Consider the following 24,213-nt stretch of genomic DNA (forward strand, 5'->3'; position numbering starts at 1 on the left):
GCGACAGGGTGCAAACACAAAATGCTGCGAACGATTGAAAAGCGGTATTCCATTAAATTTTATGTTGTACTTGGGAAATCAGGTATGGAGACGTTGGGCATGACTCACCAAGTGTTCAAGAAGGACGAAAGCATGTCACAAACTGCAGTTTTCAAGTGGCACAAGCTCTTCAAAGATGGTTGAGAGAGTGTGGAGGACGAGCCACATGCTGGACGGCCGGCGACATCAAGAACTGATGACGCCATGCAACGTGTGCATGAAGTGCTGAATTCAGACTGTCGTTTAAGTGTGCGAACGGTCGCAGATGAAATTGGCATTCATAAGATCACCGTGCACAGCATTATCACTGAAAATTTGGCGATGCGGAAGATCTGCGCTAAACTCATCCCGAAGGTCTTGACAGACGAGCAAAAGCAGAGGCAAGTGTCTGCTTGTGAAGACCTTCTGCAACGCATTGAAGACCCCAGCTTTTTGGACAACATAATCACGGGAGACGAAACTTGGATATTTCAATACGACCCGAAAACAAAGTGGCCAAGTTAAGAATGGCATACTCCGGCATCACCTCGTCCAAAAAAGGCTCGAATGAGCAAATACAAAGTGAAAGCCGTGCTCATTATTTTCTTTCTGACGCAAAGGGAGTGGTCCACTACGAAATTGTACCTGAGGGGCAGACAGTCAATAGTGCTTTTTACCTAGAAGTGCTAAGAAGACTGAAGAGAAGGGTCAACCAGGTGAGGCCAGCCATCGCCAGAAATTGGAAATTGCATCACGACAATGCAACTAGCCACATCTGCACCAAGTTCAGCAACTACCTGACAATAAACGGCATCGTGACGATTCCTCAACCCCCTTACAGTCCCGACTTGCCATCAGCAGACTTTTTTCTATTCCCAAAAGTGAAATCCTTCCTCAAAGGACACCACCATGGGACCCAAAGTGCCGTCGAAGAACCTTGTACGTGTGCCCTTAAAGGGACACTAAAGGAAAGTACTAACTCGAGATATATTGCCAGAGGATTCGTTTAGAAGTCTATGTCTATCATCGTTTCCTGTATGCCAATGTGTAAATTTTTGCCTAGGAAATTGCCGTCATAGGTGCCGCTGCTGCTTCTCAATTTGAACCGCCCGTGGCACAGCAGAGGACTTGACGGAATCTCCATGTGGCCACCCTCTATGTTGGTGTTATATGTTTTGTAGACTATTTAGCTCCACATACGAAGCGTACCGTTTGGTAGGTGTTGGTGTTCAAACTGTGTGAGCCACTCTATGCCTCTGCTTGGTGTCAGGTTGCCAGTTACAGTCACTTGAGCCTCCACAGCCAGAGCCAGCAGGGTGGTGAATTGCCACATGTTGCTGCCTCAGCCGTTGTAAACAGAAAAAACTGATGCGGTTCGCAGTGATGGGTCGCGGCCGCTCCTTGTGAATCAGAAATGCTGACGCCACACATAAGAGTACCACAGTCGACAATAGATGTCGCCACTTCTATTTTCTATTTCTGTCATTTTCTCGCTTACAGAAGCTCTGTTTTCATTATGAATGAAGAATTCGTTATTACAGGAGCGTAATATTTCATCTAGCTTAACTTAATATTTACCTTTAGTGTCCCTTTAAGGACCTTCCAGAATCCACCTACCAGGGAGCCTTCGAGTCGTGGAAAAGCCATTGCTAAACGTGTGTCGACGCTCAAGGGATGTACTTTAAGACTTTTGAGGCATTGTAGCAATATCTCCAATAAATCTATATTTCCGATACTTTTTATACAAACCCTGTATGTGAATCAGGTAGTTCTCATAAAATAAATTTTAAAAATTCATGGAAAGGTTCATAGCATTTCACTTTACAGTATAGGTGTGAAAACGTCATTCATAAGAATGGTCCAGTGTTGTATTTCAAAGCAACAATATAAACAAATTTACATATATGCCTAAGGCACACTTAAGGCAACATTAAAGAGGCTCTGAATCACTTTTTATTGAAGTGGGGAAATGCATTTGAAGTTAAAATAGGCTACTTCAGAAATATTTTGCTGCAAAAAGTACTTCAATGCATTCAGCAAAAGCTGAGTTACGGCAATTAAACACCACCTTCGCAGTGCTGCACTCCTTCTTCAATACCTTGTACTGCAAAGGCTACAGAGAGTGGGACATGCCCCCGATGCTCCGCCTACTGAACGTCCCAATGGTGCACAGTTCAGATTTGTTTTTAAATGCTAACGTAGATGCCACTACTTCTGATCTTGGCGTTTATGACGCGCCAAACGTAAGACAAACACAGTTGTCCTCAGCGAGCTGCAGTGCGCTCAGTCAGTGAACTTGTCACGGCACCCCACGGCGGTGGCGGTATCCATGCTATGTAGCAGACCACAGCTATACAAAACCCTTTCACTGTTTACGAACATAGACCCTGGACGGTTTCCGGTTTCACTCATTGACGTAGTGCGCTAAATTTAGAGAGCAAGAAAAGCATTGGCTGCGACACTGACTAGCAAGAGTGTGTTAAAATCTATGCCCGCAGATTTTAAACACTTTTCCTCTATACATAAGAACAATTTTACAAGTGAATGTTGCCCTAAGTTACACGAAAATTTTTATGTATTTGTCTTGAGGCGTAATTCGTATGTCTTTTATCTGAAAACTTAAATATGAACTTTCCGCCAGTAAAACAACTTAAAAATGCGCTTTGTGTTCCGGTGCAGTAAACTGATAAGGCCCGTGACAGGAACATTTCGGGCTGCACTCTAGCTGCAGTTATCACACGAGTGAAACCGTCTATACCCAAATGTAGTTCGCATGCACAATGTTTGCGTTGTGCATGACAGGGCTTGAATGCCTGCTCACGTTCATATGCTCCAGTCTGACCATGCTATGTGGTGCAGACCAGCGTTGTTCTTGACCAACTTAACTGACGAAGAAAAGCCACATCTAACTTTCGCACTTTGAGATGCTATCAATAGTCTGCCAAGGCATCTAACCAGGAGCAGCCACGAGTAAGCGCGTGCTGGCAAGCGTGCAGGTGGTTTGAGTCAAGCTGAGCACTCAAAACTAGTTGAAATTAGTGATACCCGATGGCCCGATATACCGATATACAAGAGCGCGGCGTCTCCACGGCGAAGCTGTGATGGCGCTCGGAGACAATGTCGGATCAAGGGAGTACAGTTGCGTATATCTCAAATGTGGCTCATTCCATTGTGACGTGGTGCACTGCCGAGCAAGCAGGCGAAGCTTCCGTGCTGCGTCACTTCTAGAAAGTGGAATTGGTATGTGGTGCTCTTCAATATGGGCTGATTGGTCAGCTAGATCGCATCCCTGGCCGTTTTCTCGGGGGCAACCAGGCCAACCCAGCAACAGTAGGAAGAAGCACCCTGATCCAAACACCCTTCTTCATTGATGTCAGCTATTTGCCAATAGCAGCAGCCTACGGGAACCTGCTATATTACTAAATAAAGCATCTAGAAAAGAAGAAGGAGCACGCTTCTGTTGAAAAGACAGCGTTTGAGAGAAAGGTGACTTTGCGTTCCACTTGCAAGCTCCACTTGCAAGCTCCACGTGCTGCGAACTGCAAAATTTGGCTGAAATGTTCACAGCAGTGTATGCTATCCGTGGGCTACGTTTTCTCACCAAGCCCGAAGGGCGGTTCAGGACCCATTTAAATGCTGATAAGTGCAAATATCACAGCCAACTGACTGCTGTCAATGAAAGTGTGTTAATTTTGCATGAATTCAGTCTACAGTTTTCTATGCATACAGCCATTTTGTTCTACCTTGCAAGCACACACATCAAGTGCATGCTCGCTTCTCAGTCACTTGTGGATTGTCCTACACACTACTTCTTAGGTAATATAACATATTTACTCGCATAATGATCGCACTTTTTTGTAAAACAAATTGATGCAAATTCAGAGGTGCGATCATTGCGCGAGTTAACTTTCCCGCGAAAAGAAAAAAAAATTTTCATCCCGTGTTTGCTGCGGGATGACAACAGCTCAAGAAATAGGCGGCTGCCACTGTATGTAGTGCGGGACACCAAAACAAAAATGGCAGCCAGTGGAGCAAGCCGAATGTGACGAACGTGATTTCTTTCCTTCTCGTGAGTTTATGTTATGTGCATTGGAACAGTTTCTGCTGTATCAGTAATGAATAATATCGCTAATATCAGCAAGTTTGCGGCAATAACATAGCCATGTCCACTTTGAGGGGACAGAAACAGATGGGCGCGCTTAGCTGCCAGTGATATAGAAACACATGGCGGGCACGCTGTGGAAACTGCGGCATTTGTCTTCACTACTATCCTAATATGGCACGTTTCCGCTAAGGGTGGGCAAATATCTTAGCTGTGTTACAAGCGTCAGCGTATGAATAGGGTACACTTCTAACGTATCAGTGTAAACGTGGCTACTATCGTTGCCGCTCGCAATTTATTGCGTGCCCATGAGTGCAGATGAGAAGAATTGAAAGACGCCTTTGTTGTTGTTGCTGACCACAACCATTATAAAGCCTACACATAATAAAGGCAAGTTTGGTTGTAGCTTTTTTTTGTCATGGAAGTGCTGAAAAGTGATGAAGGGAATGAAATGGGGCATCTGCTTAAGAATGTTTGGTGCGTGCAGACCACTTGGTTTGTCTTGAGTCGTTCGCGTAGCATTCGACATATGGTAAGCGCGATCATTATTAGCAAGACATGGCACACGACATATCGCTGCAGCAAGTTCGGGGTGCGATCATTACACGGGAAATTTAAAAAATCGAATTTTGGCGGCAAAATGACGGCAGAATTCAGGGGTGCGACCCTTCCACGAGCAAATACAGTAGTCAAGCCGGCATGCATAACTTTCAGCTCAATCAACAAATGCAGTTAACGCAGCACTGAGTGGGCAGCAGAGTGAGATCTCACATGCTTGCTTTTCCGAAATTTCAACATGTTTTTCAAGTTTTTATGAGACATCCAGACACCACAGCATGAAATGTAGCTAATATCATCCGCTAAGCTTGAACTTCCACGTATCCTCACAGCTGAAAGGCCCACTTGACTCTCTTAACGAATGCATCATTTCAATCATGCTGATTTGTTGGGTGCTCTGCTACTCCAGTGGTGGGAATTCCCTTCAGCGTCTTGGAGCAGTCACTGGAGCTGGTAAAATATACTTTCGGAGCAGGTGTAAAGTTTCCACAAAGGCACACACAAAGAAACAAAATTTAGTTTAGCATTCTCTTCAGTTTACATAATCGTTTCGTCACAAGAACTAGGAACAAAATAAATTATTCACCACAGCAGGTGACATAGGCAGCTCGAGCCTACATACACTAAATCCAACATGCTGCCGGCACTCAGTTTAGTCTTATAAAATGTCCTTTCAAAACTCGTAGTTTCTTGAGTTCCGTGGTAATAAGCAGTTTATTAGAGAAAAAAACTCGGGATGTAAGTTCCATTGTCTTAATTTCGCACCAAAACCCCCGACATGATGAAGTGGAACTCAAAGTAATTATTTGTATTTGGGCCGTTGTGGTTCTGTAGAGGTTTCCAAAATTTGCTAAGCTCAGTCTAACTCTTCCAGAACACAATGTAATACAACTTTATACAAATAAACAGTTAGCAGTCGCCATCAAAATCAACAACGTCCCGCCAAGCTGGTGCAGGAACTCCAAGGCGGTGGTGTGAAGCGTCTTTCAGTTTTGCGTTTTTTTTTCTGGGTTACCAAGCCTCTTTCACGGTTAGTTTATTGTTTTTTTTTTCCATATTGAGATGAGTAATTGATTAACACTTCAAATTATTTTTATCTTTAGTAACCGTCGAAGGCAGGATCACTTCGCAAACCTGATATTCTGGAGGTCTTGATTCTGTTTCATGAATCATAATTAATGGTGTGAGCACATATCCTTCTTTATTATGTCATTGATATGCTCTCCCAGGACAAGGCATAAGGGCTAGGCTGCTTGCTTGTTTGCGTTCAACTTTTTTACCACGAGCTTTACTAAAGACGTATTTTACCAAAGGTCATAGCTCACAAAGAGCATGAACCAAGGTCCGATATGTGATCACCGTGCGAGAGTTTATAAAGCTCAATGCTAAACTCAATGACCTCCATTTCTTTGGAAAACAGTCATATGGTGGGTGCAATGAATAAAGTTACAAGCAAGCAGCAGGAATAAGCAGTACGCAGTGTTCATCTTTTAGTCTACAGAGCACCATCACAAATCAGCCCCCAATGTGTAAATACTGCATTCATCATGCAGTCACAGAGTCAGCATGGCCACCTAACCCACCGTAGCCTGACGATTAGGGCATAAAAATAGGATTCAATTAGATTCTATCTGCTGCCACAACAGCTGTCTCACTCACCATAACACAATGAACGAATGCAGCCAATAAATGCAGCAGCATGACTCGTATTGGTTGTAGCTTCCCAAATACCACATAACTGAAACTATGCCGTGGTGCAGCAATGGCACAATTAAGGGAAAAAAAAAAAAACTCTTGGGAGCAATATGTATCAACAAATTCCAGCTGGCACAGATTGGTGCAGCATTACCACCAATGCTATTTTAAACACTGAGTAATCGACACAAAAATACACTTTGGGCTGAATCGTCCCACTAATGGCCTTAGGGCACGTTCTCTGGCAAGTGATAATAATACATAAATTTGTTACTGATTGGCACAACAGCTGTTCTGATAAATAACAATTAAATCCCTGGGATTTCTGCAGCAAAATCACAATATCATTACGAGGCTTGCCGTAGTGGGGGACTCTGGAATAATTTTGACCATCTGGGAGTCTGTACCCACTTGTACCGTGCACTGAATGCACGGTACACGGGTGTTTTTGCATTTCACCTACATCGAAATGTGGCCGCTCTGGCCGAGATTTGATCCTGCGTCTTTGGTCTGAACAGCGCAGTGCCAAAGCCACTATGCCACCACTGTGAGTCTGTTCTGATTCACAAAAGCGAGGACAAAAGCGAAAGTATAAATGGTAGCAACTTAGTTCCTGCTGCAATATTTGCCACACCAGGCAGGCTGATTATGTCATTCCCAAAACACTAACAGAATGCTGTATGAAGCCCAAAATTTCAATCTTCTTCATATGTTGGATCTATGGTGTCCACGAAAAAGCCTAAATGACTCAACAGGTTTAAAAGAACAGATGGCAATTTAAATTTAGGTTAATTAAGATACTGCAGCAAATCTGTTAAAGGGGTTATAAAATTTTTTAATCTTTGAATTATATTGCATGCTGAACTATAAGCATTCCAAAGCAAGCTGGCAAAATATGAACATACTCAGTGCGGTAGAAAGTTTGTATTTTAATTTTTTTTGTATCCAAGTTGAACCAAACAGCAGTATGGCCACACTGATAGGTGACAAAATGTGTTTTGTGTTTTGTATGTACTCTTCTTTTAAACCATATTCACGAGTGCCAGATCTGAACACTCATACAGATCTGGCTGCATAGATCATTATCACTGAACTGAAATCTGGGGTTTTACATGCCAAAACCTCGATTTGGTTATGAGGCATGCCGTAGTAGGGGACTCCGGATTAATTTTGTCCCCCAGGGAATCTTTAACGTGCCCCCAATGCACGAAACACGGGCACTTTTGCATTTCACCCCCAATTAAATGCAGCCGTCATGGCACGGATTTGATCACTCAACCTCGTGCTTAGCATTGCAACACCATAGCTGTAAGCCACTGCGGCGGGCCCATCATCATCATTGAAGTGCATTCTGCATAGTCAATGTGCGCGGTATAAGCAGTGTTTCGTTTTCACATGTATGTCTTGGTGATCAGCCCGAGCTAGATTCTGCAGGCACTCTCTGACCTATGCTTGTTTTCTAACGTGCAAGTGAAAGGACTGGAGGCACAATGCAACTGTGACGCCTTTGATATGCTGTTGAGTGCCTGAGCATGCAGAGGAAGGGAGTTTGGCATGGCACACACATGGTTTCAGGATGTTTCGAAGCAGACAAAACAGCGGTGGCTCTGCACTCCTTGATGTCACACAAAACCTGACAAAATGGCAGTTGCTGTTGATGGGAGGGGCTGAGGGGCAATGATTTCTATGGTACTACGCTGCCGAATACGAGGTAGCAGCAGAGGCAGCAGCAGGAGCTGACACTTTTGTTTCATCTATTCTGCAGATTCTGCGGGCGCTCAATGCCTTTCAAGAAGACGGTGGGTGGTTGCATCGTAACCTCGAGTGCAACTGCACCCAGCGGCTGCATTGTTGCCTGCCTGGACTGCCTACGACTGATTGCGGGAACCACGTGGATTTACGTCACGTCGGTTGCTCTGCAAGCCCTTTATAAGGAGCATTGGTGGCCCTTAGCCGTCATTTGGCAGCAGAGGCAGCAGCAGGAGCTGACACTTTTGTTTCATCTATTCTGCAGATTCTGCAGACGCTCAATGACTTTCAAGAAGACGGTGGGCGGCTGCATCGTAACCTTGAGTGCAACTGCACCCAGCGGCTGCATCATTGCCTGCCTGGACTGCCTACGAATGATTGCGGGAACCACGTGGATTTATGTCACGTCAGTTGCTCTGCAAGCCCTTTATAAGGAGCATTGGTGGCCCTTAGCTGTCATTTGGCAGCAGAGGCAGCAGCAGGAGCTGACACTTTTGTTTCATCTATTCTGCAGATTCTGCAGACGCTCAATGACTTTCAAGAAGACGGTGGGCGGCTGCATCGTAACCTTCAGTGCAACTGCACCCAGCGGCTGCATCATTGCCTGCCTGGACTGCCTACAAATGATTGCGGGAACCACATCGATTTACGTCACGTCGTTTGCTCTGCAAGCCCTTTATAAGGAGCATTGCTGGCCCTTCGCTGTCATTTGGCAGCAGAGGCGGCAACAGGAGCCGACACTTACATTTCATCTATTCTGCAGGTTAGAAATTATTTTTTTGTATTGTTTATAGTCTGCTTTTCTGCTCTGCTGCCAACTTCTGTCTGAGGTGCTCGCACTTTTGTGTGTTTCTGCTGTTGCTCAATATGGGAAACGATGAACTTAAATAGGAAATTGCGGATCTCAAACGCGAGTTCCGTAAGAAACTTCAAGAACTCAAGCAAAGTGTAGAATTCACTAGTGAACAGTATGAGGCTTTGAAAGCAGAATGTGAAGTACTTAGAAAAGAAAATGCCGACCTAAAAGCAGCACAAGAGCCTCCTCTGCAAGAAATTGAGAAGCTGAGAAAGCAAGTGTGTCGGAACTCACTAAAGATAGTGACACAGAATCAATATTTGAGAAATAGGAACATTGAGGTGAAAGGTGTTCCTTGCTTGCAGAATGAGAACCTTGGGAGCGTTCTGCAGAAGGTCGGGGAAATGCTTGGTGTGCCGATAACTGAGCAAGATATTGATGCTTGCCATCGCGCTCTAGCGTGGAATTCTGATGCTGATAAGAACAAAGTGGTGTCTTTCAATCGTCGGTCCAAACGAGATGCTGTGATCAAAAAAGCACGAAAAGCAAGGATCCCTGCAGAAGTCATCGATTTTTCTTCCAAGCAGTCTGTCTTTGTGACCGAGCATTTGTGCCCTCAACTAGAGCAACTGCTTGGCATGACTGTGGCAAAGAAAAAGGAAATGAAATGGTGCTTTAGATGAATGAGGGACGGAAAAGTGTTCGCATGAAAAATGGAGGACTCTAGTGTTGTTAAAATTACATGCGAGGCAGACCTAGCTAAAATCTGCTAGTGGCGATTGGCAACAAACACCTTATATATCTTGTCTTGCTATGATCTAGCCACGCAACCTTGTTCGTCCTGGTTGCGCCGACTCTCTTACTTTTTTGCACTTTAATGTTCAGTCTGCCCGTAATAAACACGATCAGATAGAAGCATTTCTTAACGAATTCACATTCAGGTTTGACATAATAACGATAAGTGAGGCGTAGTACAACTCAGACGATGATGTCATTTCCTTGCCCGGATACCAAAGCTTCTTTCTAAATAAACCAAACCGCTGTGGCAGAGGTGTGATGCAGATGGTGTCAGAAAGGCTTTCATGTGACTTGATTGCATATCTGTCAAAAACCACACCAGACTACGAAGCGCTTATGGTACAATGTGGATCCTATGTTTTCGCTGTTTTGTATCGACCACCTCATGGTAATAGTGAAAGCTTTCCAGTCCTTTCAGAATAATTACTATGTTATGCTTACCAAAATAGACTGTGCATAAACATAGACCGTGACTGTAATATAAGGTTACTGCAATCGAATACAGTTTCCCGCAACCTGACCTTACTCCTAGATTCTTTTGGTTGTGCGAACGTGATAAAAACACCCACTCGAGCCGCATGCCTTTCTGAATCTCTTATCGACTTATTACGAACATCCCAATGCAAAATATCAATGCTGGTATCATCGTCGCCGATCTAGGTGATCACTTGCCGATATACGTGTTTTCTAAACGAAATAACCCACTTAAAGCGAGCCAAAACCAATGTAAATCTTTCGTCATGCAGGGAATAAATCCAAGAACAATGAATGACTTTCGAAACCAACTTCGAAGTGTAAACTGGACACCCGTATTTGGGTGTAACGATGCTGATACGGCCTATGATACGCTCATGCTTATCATAAAAAATACATACAGTAGTCATTTTAAATTAAAAAAGGTAATGACATCTACAAAGATATGGAAACCTTGGTTAACAAATGAGTGTTTAAAGCTAATTCTTAAAAAAAACAATTATACTCTCACTTTGTGCAGTCCGATGATTTTTTGCATTTAAGAAATACAGAAACTTTGTAACTAAGTTTCTTCGAGATACAAAAAAAGAGTATCTGGAAAAGCTATTTAGTGATGCGGATACCAAAGGTGACCTAGTTTGGCTTGTGCTTAATAAGCTCCTAAATCGTGACAGAAGTCGTTATGAAGAGCTCGAGATTACAGAGAATGGGAAGCAGCTAAAGGGTATAGAATTAGCAAATCGCCTCAATGAACACTTTGCAAATTTAGTGATTAGCACTCACAATATAGATGCTCTAAATTTTTTGGGTGCGCCCAGTGTAAATACAGCGTTTTTTGAGCCTACGACACCTGACGAGGTTTACTCTGCTTTTATATTCTTAAAGAACAGTAACGCACGTGACATCGATGGTCTCCAGATTAAACCAACTAAATTTGCAATAGACTTGTTAGTGCCCACTTTCATTATGCAAAATAGAAGTAAGGCGTGCAGACAGGACACAAGAGTAGAGAAGTAGACAACACGAACGCCAACTATCAACTTAAGGGAGCACCGAGGTGAAAAAAGAAAGAAGACACAAAACTCATCTGCGCATGCTCAGAAATGGTAACACCACGTGTCAATCGGGTACACGTGCCGGTCTACGTGAGAGATAACTGTTAAGGCACTTAATCTCTTCCTTAAGTAAAGTAATCGAAGGCTGACTCACGCACGCACTTCCACCATTGTAAATATGCCATGCCTCTACCATAAGACGCGTATCTTCATTCTTGTGCCTGTACAATATCACGCATTCATCTAACTCTGGCGTGCAGTTACAATCTCGGCAACGTAGCGAAAGATTAGAAGGCGATCCACCGGTTAACGACCTTTTATGTTCCATTAGCCTCTGATTGATACACCGTCCCGTTTGCCCTACGTAGAACTGGCCACAGCTAAGGGGAATTTTATAAACCACACCCATACGACAGTGAGTAAAACTGTTGTTCTTATTGTGCTTCACTGGACAAATATCTGTTCGTTTTTTTACTTTTACCCGCTCCTTTTTATTCTGTACGGCAGCGCATATCTTACCTAGCTTATTGGGAGCAGTGAAAGCAACATTAACATCATATCTACTAGGAACTTTTTTAAGCCTGTGCCACACTGAATGAATATACGGAATAGCCACTACTCTTTTTTTGCTATTACTGCTTTCTGTAATCACGTCCGTCCCTCTTGAAACCGACTTCTTTAGGCGCTCAGCCACAGTGGCCACCGCTACACTAGGATAACCTGCTTCTAATAGGTGCCAGACCAGCGCATTAAAACTGGCGCTCATTTTGTGCATGCAAGATCTTGTGAGGGAAGACTTAAGGCACGACATGGCAATTCCGTTTTTAACTAATTTAGAATGCTTGGATTGAAAGTTTAGCAACGGCTTCGAAGATCTTGGGGAGTACTGCCAACAAACATGATTTTGTTCGAAGATCAAGGAAATTTCAAGAAACTGAATTACACGTCGCTGAGGAAATTCCTTGGTAAACTTTAATCCTCCCCCACAAAGTTTCAATTGCTCACTCACTAAGGTAGCAGCGGAATCAAATTCTTCCCTATTGCAGAAAATCAGGTAATCATCAACGTAACGAAACATCTTGATAACGCTATCACCTAAGGCTTTCTCTAAGCAGTTGCCAACCTTACTCAGGTAAATGTTGCTAAGAATAGGGGCAACCTTTGAGCCAATACAAATGCCTGATTTCTGCAGAAAAACGCCATCTCTCCACCCAATCAGCGTTGACTTCAAGTACATAGAAAGAATTTCTAGAAAAGCTCCCGTGGAAACACCGCATCTGTCAATAAAAGCCGACTCTTGCACTTGTTCTTTAATGCACTCATTTACGGAATTAAGCAACCCGTCATGCGGCAAGGAATGATACAGGTCTTCGATATCCATACTAAAAGCTGTACAGTCACCAGGATTTTCCTCTCTCAAATACTGAACTAGTGCCTGAGAATTACGTAGGCAAAAGGAGTCTGAAAAAACTAGTGAAGCTAGGCAGTTCTGTAGGTAACTAGCGACACAGACCTTCCACGTCCCTTTCACTGACACTATAGCACGAAAAGGAATTGCTTGTTTATGGGTCTTCGCCGAGAAAAACAGTTCTAAGGTGAGGAATTTAGATTTCTTGACATTACAGACAAGCCTATCAAGATTGTCGTGACAAAAGGTCAACCGCACGTTGCTTAACTACCGAAGGCTTGAGTTTTACTGGCTGCAAATTCTTTTCTATGGGTGAAATGAAACGTGCCGGTCTCACGTAGACCAGCACGTGTACCTGATTGACACGTGGTGTTACCATTCCCGAGCATGCGCAGATGAGTTGTGTCTTCTTTCTTTTTTCGCCTCAGTGCTCCCTTCAGTTGATAGTTGGCGTTCGTGTTGTCTACTTCTCTTGTGTCCTGTCTGCACGCCTCACTTCTATTTTGCATAATGAATCCTTACCAACTAGCTCAGCTTTCTGTCGTTCTAAGCCCACTTTCACCCTGTATTCAATGTTTGCTTGTCTACTGGCATTTTCCCTACAAAAATGCAACAGGCAAAGGTTACTGCTCTGTTCAAATCAGGGGACAGAAATGACATGTCAAATTATTGGCCGGTGTCAGTGCTCCTTGTCATATCAGGGACTTTTAGCGGTGCTACGGAAAGTACGGTATACAGTACGGTAAGTGCGTAATACTGCACCGGTCAACGACAGCGCATGCGCGAACTTTACCGTACGGAATGACTTTCCGTACAGCATACTGGACAGTGAGGAGTCGCTAAAAGGCTCGGCTGGCACCGTCTGTCGCGAGCCGAGCTGCACCAAGCCAAAACAGTGAGAAGCTGATGTCGGCCACAGAGTCCACGTCTCGTGTGCTTTTTTTTTACCATGATAATACCAAGGCAACAGGTTACTTTAAATCATCTTCTGCGGAGCGACGAAATGACAAGTAAACAGTGGCATAAAAAAAATCAGGTAGGTGGCGCCATCTAGTGATGCAGAGTTTACTTAGAGGGGACGCAGAGGTTGTATTGCAGTAACTAAATACATTCTACTTATTGCTAGTGTAAAGTGCCAGCAGCGGTGCAATTTACAAGAAACAAACCCTTTTTTATGTGTTGATTAGATAAGAACACCTATGTAACAAAAGGTTTTACGTGTTGTAGGACGAAGTGTCACAAGATGTTGCTACCAGCCTTGTGACTGGCGTCTAAGTTTGCCGTAGCCAGGCACTTCTGTAAAAAATAATGCGCGTATGGACAAGCTAAAGCTTTTTAAAAGTATTCGTCAAAATGAATATTTCGTGCTCAGCGCATAATTAATGCATTCTGCAAAGCCCCAATGTTAGCCGCTATCATCATTATCACATTACCATACGCATCGAGCGGCACACGCAGCTAAAACGTCTTCGGTCATTGCGGTAAGTTAGTACGGAATGGTAATACTGTACCGTATACCGCACTTACCGTATCGTAATACAGCACTGCTAAAACTCTCTATCAAAAGGCTTAGAGAAGGTTATCTGTAAAAGGGTTGTGTCGTTTTGTGAAAAATATCAATTATTATCTCCGCATCAATTTGGGTTTTATAGGGGCCGATCGACTGAATTAGCTCTATTAACAAAGAAGGATTTAATCTTGAACGGCCATGAAGAAAAAAATTAACATTAGGCGTATTTATAGATTTTTCCAAAGCCTTTAACACGATCAACCATATTACTCTACTAAAAAAACTAGAACATTACGGATTCCGTGGATTACCCCTGGACATTCTAAGGTTATAATTAACCCATTGGAAACAATGCATTTACATCTCAGGAGAATACTCAGACCCCCTGAATTAGAAGCTGGTGTTCCCCGAGGGAGCATATTAGGCCCTATACTGTTCAACATCTATATAAATGATTTAACAAACATCAGTAACTTGCCACACTATACAATACACGCAGATGACACCAGTCTTTTCTTCCAATCATGTAATGCTGATAACTTATCACAACTAGCAAACACCGTCCTTGATAAAACTATATTGGTGGAGTAAAGCAAATTCTTTACAGATTAACTCTAAAAACAAACAAAAGCTGTTCTTCTTGCACCCACCCAAAAACACGAAAATCGTAATCTAAACATATTCTATCGATCAGAACGAATTGACGTCCCCGCGGATGTGAAAACACTGGGAGTGATTTTTGATCAGCATTTAAGGTTGGGACAAACACGTAGAACGCGTGGCAACAAGTATGGCAAAAGCATATGGTGCGCTTTGTAGGCTTCGCGATGTTCTTCCATTAAAACTACGGCTATTGCTGTATAACACCATATTTATTTCTCATGCAAATTATTGTAGTCTTGTATGGGGGACAGCGTTACAAAAAAATATTCAGACGTTACCTTTTTTACAAAAAAAAAAGCATTGCGGCATGTTGCTTGTATTTCTTACGGCAGTCATACAAGTACAGTCTTTTCGAAGTTTCATATTCTCCCATTTCATTACAATTATCAGTTTAACCTTGCTATGAAATATAAAGAAAGCGTAAAATGAGGCCACACGAGATTCACTGATCTTTGTAATCTAAGCAAACCTCATCACTTCAAATATGACATTCGGGAGCGAGAAACTTGGGCCGTGCCTTTTGCATGAATTAATCATGGAAAGGACAGACTAACGTGCCAAATATCGGTTTTACTGAACAGTCTTGAAAAAAAAAAAAAAACATGAATCTTAAGACTGTTTCATGTCGAATTCTGAAGGAATATTTCATTAGCCGTGCGACTGCATGTGATTAGTGTATGTTGTATTTGCGTTTCCTTTTCTTGCTTGTAACTAAAGTATGGAATTATTTTGTATTTGTCTTGTATGTGAAAGTGCTTTTATATATTGTTATGTGCCTGGAAAAATGTACTGTTTCACCACGTTACATACTGTTAGAAGGCGTGCATTGCTGGTAAAAAAAAATGTTGGTTATAGTGTATGTTTTCAAAAACGCATGTTATTATGCCCTTAGAAATGTTTTTCAAAATGTATGTATCGGTGTTTTGTTGCATGAAATGAGTTCAGAAACTGTATTGCTGCCAAATGCTGTAGGGGCAGGGGCCTTTGTCAAGTTGCTTAAAAAAGTGGGTTTTTGCTCCTGTCCTAGCATTTGTACATTTAAAGATGAATGCTGAAATAAAGGAATGGAAAGGTTGCAAGTTTGATACTGGTTGCACTAGCCACATTGCAATGGAGGTAGAATGCAAAACTGCTCATTGCAAAAATGCTCAGGTCACTTTGACGACAAAGCACTATGGATAACCTTGTGGTGTTCTCGAGATGTCAGCGCCGCCTATCGCTACAGCCGGGAAATAGCCGCGACGACGGCATATCGCCTCTGAGATCCAAAGATCTCACCGGCAAACTAAAACTGTAAAAAATGTGCGCTGCTTAGCGTACGCTACACTATAGCATATAGCGTATGATAAACTAAAACTGTCTAGTGTTAATGAATTTGCAGTGGACTGATGGCTTCTGTGAAGTTAATGTGACGTGGCTGTAAAGGGGCCTAAAAGTGTTAATGTAAATTCCATAAAATCTACGTGTAATAAAATTATGGGAATGACTATTGACGTGTACTATGAACATTAAAATGCATTGAGAAAGAATGATGCAACATATAAAATATGTGAGATGCTAAAATTGACTAGAGCACTACTGCCTCACCAGAGCCCTTGAAACCCAAGGGCCTAGAGGCATGTGCTATACAAAGAAAACTATCGTAGCGGCATCCTCTGGAAAGAGGATGCGCTATGAAATTAATGAGCTTGTAACATGAAGCACAACATCTTTCAAGAAAGCGAGGACTGCTTTGGTCTTAAAAAGCGGTTCTTCACCATGAAACATAGCCGGATGCAGAGGGACGCAATAGCAGTATGCAAAAGGAAAATGTTTCCTCCCGTCTCTTTCGGCTTCCCGGCACTCCAGGAAGACGTGGAGAACGGTCAGCTTGTCGCCACATCTACCACAGGTTGGAGGCTCGTCACCGGTCAAAAAAAAGTTATGAGTGCCAAATGTCTGTCTTATTCGTAGTCTAGTGAAAAGGACATCTGTTCTTCGCGTTTTCGTAGTTGGGTGCCAGAAACCTAACTTCAGCTTAATTAGGTGAAGCTTATTACTTGTTTCAGCGTCCCACAAGCATTGCCAGTGGCTTCGCAGTTTGTTTCTTAGGAAAGGCTTCATGTCTGTGGCAGGGACAGCAGCGGAACGAATACCCTGCGATGCCATTGATTTGGCGATCTCGTCGGCAAGCACATTACCCTCGATTCCTCTATGGCCAGGAACCCAGCATATTACTATATGTCTATGCAATAAGTAGATGTTGCTTAAGAGTGAGTAGAGTTCATTGAAAACAGGATTTCTGTACTTTTGTAGAGAAATTAATGCTTTTACAAGGCTTAACGAGTCTGTGAATACGATTGCTCTGTCAAGTTTTAGTTTCTTTATATGTTTTACCGCACAAAGTACTGCATAGGCTTCTGCAGTGAAGATAGTTGTTAGGGAGTTTAACACGTCAGATTCAGAAAAAGAGGAACCAAAAGCAGCGTAAGATATGCCAACGTGTGATTTTGACGTGTCTACATAGAATTTGCAGCAGGAGTACTTCGATTTAAGTTCATGGAAATGTATAGCGATTTCACGGTCAGGAGTGTGCTTTGTCACCTCTACAAAGGATATGTCACAGTCTATCACCTGCCACTCCCAGGGCGGTAATAGATTAGCTGGAGCCATTAGGCAATGTTCGAGAAATTGGACATCCATTTCTTTGCTAAGTTCTTTTACACGCAGTGAGAAAGGCAATCTCATAGAGGGTCTATTATGAAAAAGTGTTTCACACGTCAAGTCGTTAATGGTTGTGAAACACGGATGTTCCTTATTAGAGCACACTTTCAGAAAATAGATAAAGCTGGTGTATGTTCTCTGAAAATGTAGTGACCACTCATCTGACTCTACGTATAGACTTTCGACAGGGCTTGTTCTAAATGTGCCAGTGGCCAGGCAGATACCCAGATGGTGGACGGGGTCTAACATCTTTCTTTGGCGTGCTCAGGGCGGCAGAGTGATAAACCACGGCACCATAGTCCAGTCGTCATTGAACTAGGCTCCTGTAAAGATTCAATAAACACTTCCTGTCGCTACCCCATGTTGTGTGGGATAGGATATTAAGTAAGTTAATTGTTTTTAGACATCTTGCTTTAAGACATTTTATGTGAGAAATGAAAGTAAGCTTCTGAAACTTACTAACATACTTTGTAGGTGTCATACTTGAAATATCACTTCAAGTATAACATCTACAAATTTGTGCTCTTTTTTGACAGGAATTTGTTGTCCGCCCAGTTCTACAAAAGAATCTGGAACCAGGCCTCTCTTTCTTGTAAAGAGAATACAAGAGCTTTTGTGGGGGCTGATTTTAAATTCATGTTGGTCTGCCCACTTGAACGCCTTGTTTAAGACCTGCTGTACCGGTCTCTCACATACTGTGAGGTTGCAGGATTTGAAACCTATTTGTATATCGTCTACGTAGACGGAATAAAAAACAGCTGGTGGTAATGATGCACGAAGCGTGTTCATCTTAACGACAAAGAGCGTGCTGCTGAGTACACCACCCTGGGGTACCGCAGTTTCCTGTATGAATATACGCGACAGTGCATTACCTATTTTCACCCAAAATGTACGGTTGTGTAGGTAGCTTTCGATAATGTTTAACATATTGGTGCAGCTGCCCAGCGCCGCCAGGTCGCACAAGATTCCATACCGCCAGGTTGTATTGTACGCCTTTTCCATGTCAAGAAACACGGATAGAAAGGATTGTTTATGTACGAAAGCATCGTGAATGTTTGCTTCGATGCACACGAGATGGTCGGTTGTAGATCGCCCTTCCCTAAAGCCACATTGAAGTGGGTCAAGCATTTTGCTGGACTCTAGGAAACGTACGAGACAGCGATTGATCATTTTTTCAAAAAGCTTACAAAGGCAGCTCGTAAGCACTATAGGATGGTAGCTGGTCAGCAATGATGTATCTTTACCGTGCTTAAAAACAGGGATCACAACAGCTTCTTTCCATTTAGATGGGAAGTACCCGGCAACCCATATAGCATTGAAAAGTGCGAATAGCGTTATTGGAGTATCGCTGTAGAGAGGTTTAAGCATGTCGTACATGATCCTGTCAGGTCCAGGTGCAGAGCTCTGACATGCAGCCAATGCAGCTGTCAACTCGGCAATGTTAAAAAGGCAGGTTAGAGGATTCGTTCTGTCTGCATTTGCGGTTGGTGGCTTCGCGTTCTGCTATTTGTTTGTGCTTTAGGAATGCCTTGGAATAATGATTTGAGCTGGAAATGCGCACAAAATGTTCCCCAAGTGCGTCAGCTTTATCTTCCAAGCTATTGCCTTCATCGCTTACTAGAAGCAACGGATGAATTTCTTGTCCCTTTAGCCTTCTAAGCCCACCCCATACTTTAGCCTCTTGAGTATGTGAATTTATAGCTGAAAGGAACCTGTGCGAGCTTGCCCTTTTTGCCTATCGTCGTGTTCTTCTTCCCCGAGATTTAACCTGTGTAAATTCTACTAAAATTTCGGCCATAGGGCATTCACGTAGTTTGCCTCAAGCTTTATTTTGTCTCTTCCATGCCTCTCTACAATCGTCATCCCACCAGGGGACCCGTCTTTTCAATGAAGCGCCACTTGTTTGAGGGATGAACTTTTCTGCTGCGTCAATGATAAAAGCGGTAAAATATGATACGAAATGATCTATGCTAAAATCACTTATAAAATCTGGCGATATGTAGGTGGATTCCTTAAAGCATGTCCAATTAGCCTAGAACGACAGAAAGCTGGGCTAGTTGGTAAGGATTCATTTTGCAAAAAGAGGTGAGGCGTGCAGACAGGACAGAAGAATAGAGAAGAAGACAACACGAACGGCAACACGACGTTCGTGTTGTCCACTTCTCTACTCTTGTGTCCTGTCTGCACGCCTCACCTCTTTTTTGCATAATGAATCCAATTAGCCTCAGCTCGTTTCCAGTAAGGAACAGGCGGAGGGGAGTCATGTTGTGTTACTAGGTTTAGAGTTAATGGGATGTGATCACTTCCAAATGAATATTTAATTACAGACCACTCTAAATCATGGAAGATAGAACCAGAACCGATAGACAGGTCTATTGACGAGTATGAATTATGATGTGGATTATAGTATGTCAGTTCTTTCTTATTAAAGAGGCACGCACTGGAGGTTAAAAGGAAATTTTCACTGAGTCGACCTCTTGCGTCACATCGCGAGTCTCCCCACATAGTGTTATGAGCATTAAGATCTCCCACGAGTATGTAAAGCTCTGGAAGCTGAGCAATGAGGTAATAAAAGTGTTTTTTTGAGACGCTGGTTCGACGGTATATAAATGGAACACACAGTTACTAATTTATTAAAGAGAATGGCCCAAACTGACACTGCCTCAAGGGGCATGTTAAGGGCGACGGGTCGGCAAGCGACAAATTTGAGGGCTACTATTGCTACACCGCCAGAGGCAGTAGCCTTGTCGCGGTCATTCCGAAAGATAGAGTAATTACCAAGGAAATTATTGTTAGTAGGTTTCAGATGTGTCTCTTGAACACACAGCAACTTTGGATTATGTTTGTGTAGGAGTTCTCTAATATCGTCAAGGTTATGGAGAAGTCCTCTGACATTCCATTGTAGTATTTGTGCATCCATTATGTTAAATGTGTTTAGTGCTGTGTGTTTAAGAGACGAGGATTAGCTCACGGGCCCTTTGGAGGCGCCATGATGAGAGTTTTGTTTTTTCTGGAGCGGTCGAGACAGGCTCACCGCTCCTTATGCGCTGGTGGCACCGTCTAGCTCGTTGTTGTGTCTATCGCCTCTTGTGAAGCGCTGGACACGCGCTCTTCCGAACACTGTGTTTGACGTCAAGGCCTCAGCACGTTGGACGAGGCCTTTGAGACAACCTGCCCGGAGGCCGATGGTCCCTTCTTCTGGGGTGGCGGAACAGTACAAACTGTAGCCACTGGGGGGCCGGATGGTGCCACCGCCAGCTCACTGTGTGTGGACCGGACAGCCACCGGAGGCCATTGTGGCGCTGCCCCGCATGCGCCACATCGGGAAAGCTGCTCTTAGGCAGGTATGACACCTGCCTACGTGCCTCCTTGAAAGATATATTTTCTTTTACTTTGATTGTGACAATTTCTTCTTCTTTTTTCCAGGATGGGCAGGACCGTGAGTACGCGGCGTGCTCCCCATCACAGTTTACACAGTGGAGAGTGTTCTCGCAAGATACAGAGGTATGTTCATGGGCACTGCATTTTGTACAGGTTTGGTAGCCATAGCAGCTCTGTGAACTGTGGCCGAAACGTTGGCATTTGAAACATCTGAGGGGATTTGGCACATATGGCCTAACATGAAGCTTGATGTACCTGGCCTCTACAGACTTGGGCAGAACACTTGAGCCGAATGTCAGTATCAGGTGCTTGGTTTTGATTTCTTCGCTGTCACGCCACATCATAATTCTTTTTACCTTTATAACATACTGGTCACTCAAGCCCTCCAAGAGTTCAGCCTCAGTGAGCTCTAGCAAGTCATCATCCGAGACAACATCCCGGCTTGTGTTCATCGTACGGTGCGAGGTTACAATTACTTGAGTTTCCCCAAATGACACTAGTTTTGGCAATTTCCCATACTGCTTCTGATCGTGGAGCTCCAAGAGGAGACTACCGCTTGCCATCCTCGACGCCTTATAACCTGGACCAAACACTTCAGTCAATGACTTGGAAACAAGGAAGGGTGAAATTGTTCAAACTGGTTAATGTGGTTTTTCAGAATAAATGACATGGAAACGGGGGAAGGATTCTTTTTGCAGACCAAAAAACTGGAAAACTTCATCGGTGCGCACTCAGAAAAGAGGGCGATCAGGGAGTGGAGGGAATGAACTATCCATAGAGGAATGTGTAGTTTTCAGCAATAACGCCAGCCACCCACCATGGAGCCTTACAAGGGGACGCTTACAGGGACTGTAAAAACAGGTCCTGCAAACGCCAGCTGTACGTTATCACTATAACCAAATACGAAATAACCTAGGTTGGCTATTCACACAAGGTTAACCATTGCTGCTGGAAAAATTGGAAGTAAAGGGAAGCCAGGAAAGGTGGAAAGCGAGAGAAAGACGAAGGTTGGAGAGAGTGAGAGAGGGGAAAAGGCAACTACCGATTTCCCCCGGGTGGGTTAGTCCGAAGGTGCTGTCTATGTGAAGCAAAGGCCAAAGAAGCGTGTTGCCTCTGCTGGGGGGCCTAAAAAGTCCAAACACCCAGCATTGGCTCAACCCCCAGGATCCCCCTTTCCCCAAACACGGCTAAGCCGCACACGGCTACACGCAGGAGGGTCCAACCCTCGTGTGCTCGGGTATGTAGTGTCTCAACACACCAAACGCCTGCTGACACAGACACCCCTGCGGAGACCTGCTTTGGAAAATACAGTAGTGCATGTAGAGTGCTCAGCGATTGAAATACGATATTGTCAGCACATTTTGCACCACCAGTGAGCACTGGGTTATTGCCAAGGGTTTGAATGCAGTTACAATGCATCACAAAGGTACTTTCTTTCATGCGATACAAAACTGCATCAGTTCGGTGTCTCCAGCGACCACCAGTAGTGCAAGAAAGTGCCGGCAGTCATGCGCTCCGAGTATTGCGTTTCAATCACTGGGCACTGTACTAATAGCAGATGGTCTCAAGCAGTGCAATTCGATTAAAGGACAGCTGACCGTGCTGTCAGCATTGCCGCTGTTGCTGCCGAGTGTACTTTTCTTTACAGGCACAAGTTTGCTCAACAGAGTTTGCATCTTTGCATCTTCATTCTCTGCCTGCTTGCCTGCACACATTGTTCCCACATGACAATATGCGTAAACTCAACAGCCTGTGTTCAGAGTTTACAGCAGCAGTGAAAGGCGGAAGTACAGACCTTAAAACTGTCAGCAAAATTTGAGAACGGGGTCTTCAAATTTGCAACACTGCCTCGTGATAACCATGGGTGTCATTGGCAGGGGCACACATACATAGCGACCATCCAGTGCTGTTGCAGCATGTCCATGTAATTTTGGCAACGATGCCCCTAGTTATCATGAAATGCTGCAAGCGCTGAACACTCCTATTTTACATGCTTTTACTTATGGCTGTTACATACACACATAGAAACCACCAAACACACAGCCACACAATACAAGACATGAATTTTGAATTTGTAACTCCAAATGTCATGCTTAGCCTTTAACACTTTCTTGTCCATGGGAAAATAGGCAGTTCTTGGGTAGTCTAGTAAATGATTTTTTTACTGTTAGAGCAAATGCTTGATATTAAAATGTATGCCATGAATTTGTAGAAGAAGGAATGTGCTTTCTAATGGTATTATTTTCAAGCAAACATTTATTAACAATTTTTTGAAGAAAATTATTTAATAGAAAAATTTGTAATGAAATTGAGAGAGCTCCGTAAAAGCATCAATGCTGCTTTGCGCCAATAGAACATTAAAAAAAATTCGAAATATACATTTTGAACAAAAAGACTATACACACCATTCGCACAGATATGAGCTTCCTATCTGTAAAAGTTCTTTATATACAAGGGAAAATGTAAGCCCTAGTGGCCATTCGGCAGTCCGTAAAAGCTGCGCGGCGGCTTTTACAAAGCGCCGCATGCCAATGCAGAGCGCAATGCCGAGGTCTACTCCCAACTGTCTTCTCACGCAAAACACCACTTTTTGAGATGCCGCCGGCAAGTGGTCCTGCCCAAACCACGTTGACACCCTGCAGATAAGAACTGTGACCTTTAGAACGCACCAAATATCTCTAGGTCTGAGCGCGGCAGCGTAGAAACGGTTCAGAGTAGAAAACAAAACTTGCAGGCGGAAACCTGTTGACGCTCCAGGGCTATTTGATGCACTTTTTCCATCTGTACTGAAGTCCGATGAATCAAAATCATCTTTAGAGTCTGTGCTGCAACAATCGACTGATAATCCAGGCTCTAGGGAGGACGTAAATAAGTCCAAACTATCGAAATGTCCGAAAAAATGAATGTATCCGTAAAAGATTACTTTATTTACGTTTTAAGGTCTCTGTGCAAGGAAGAAGTCGTCGATTCACTGCTGCATGCACTTCCACTTACATGCAACCAAGTCCACCTGTATTTCTGCCAGTTTTGTGTTGTCTCTGTAGGCTGATGGAAGGACTGCAAAGGCTCCAGTCAGATCCGCATGTGAAGGCTCTGGTGCAAACGGCACACCATTATCGTCTGTGTTTAATTTGCAGTTTGACGGTGGGAGAACTTCTCAATTGTTTAATAAAGAGAAAATCAGACATCCACCCGTTCGTAGCAATTGCTACAAAGGAAACCCCTATGGGTTCCTAGAAAGAAAAGCCTCAAAGTTGAAGAAAAATTCGTCCTGGTCTGGTCCGGGAATTGTTTCATCATCAT

General features: G+C 43.5%; 1 protein-coding gene across 1 annotated transcript in view; it reads right to left on the bottom strand.

Moving 5' to 3' along the window:
- The window catches only part of LOC135906627 (type I phosphatidylinositol 4,5-bisphosphate 4-phosphatase-B), a 44,364-nt gene that overhangs the window by 796 nt on the left and 19,355 nt on the right, over positions 1-24,213 (bottom strand). The window lies entirely within an intron of this gene.

This window comes from Dermacentor albipictus, chromosome 1 (genome assembly GCF_038994185.2).
Source record: "Dermacentor albipictus isolate Rhodes 1998 colony chromosome 1, USDA_Dalb.pri_finalv2, whole genome shotgun sequence".
Lineage (NCBI taxonomy): Eukaryota > Metazoa > Arthropoda > Arachnida > Ixodida > Ixodidae > Dermacentor > Dermacentor albipictus.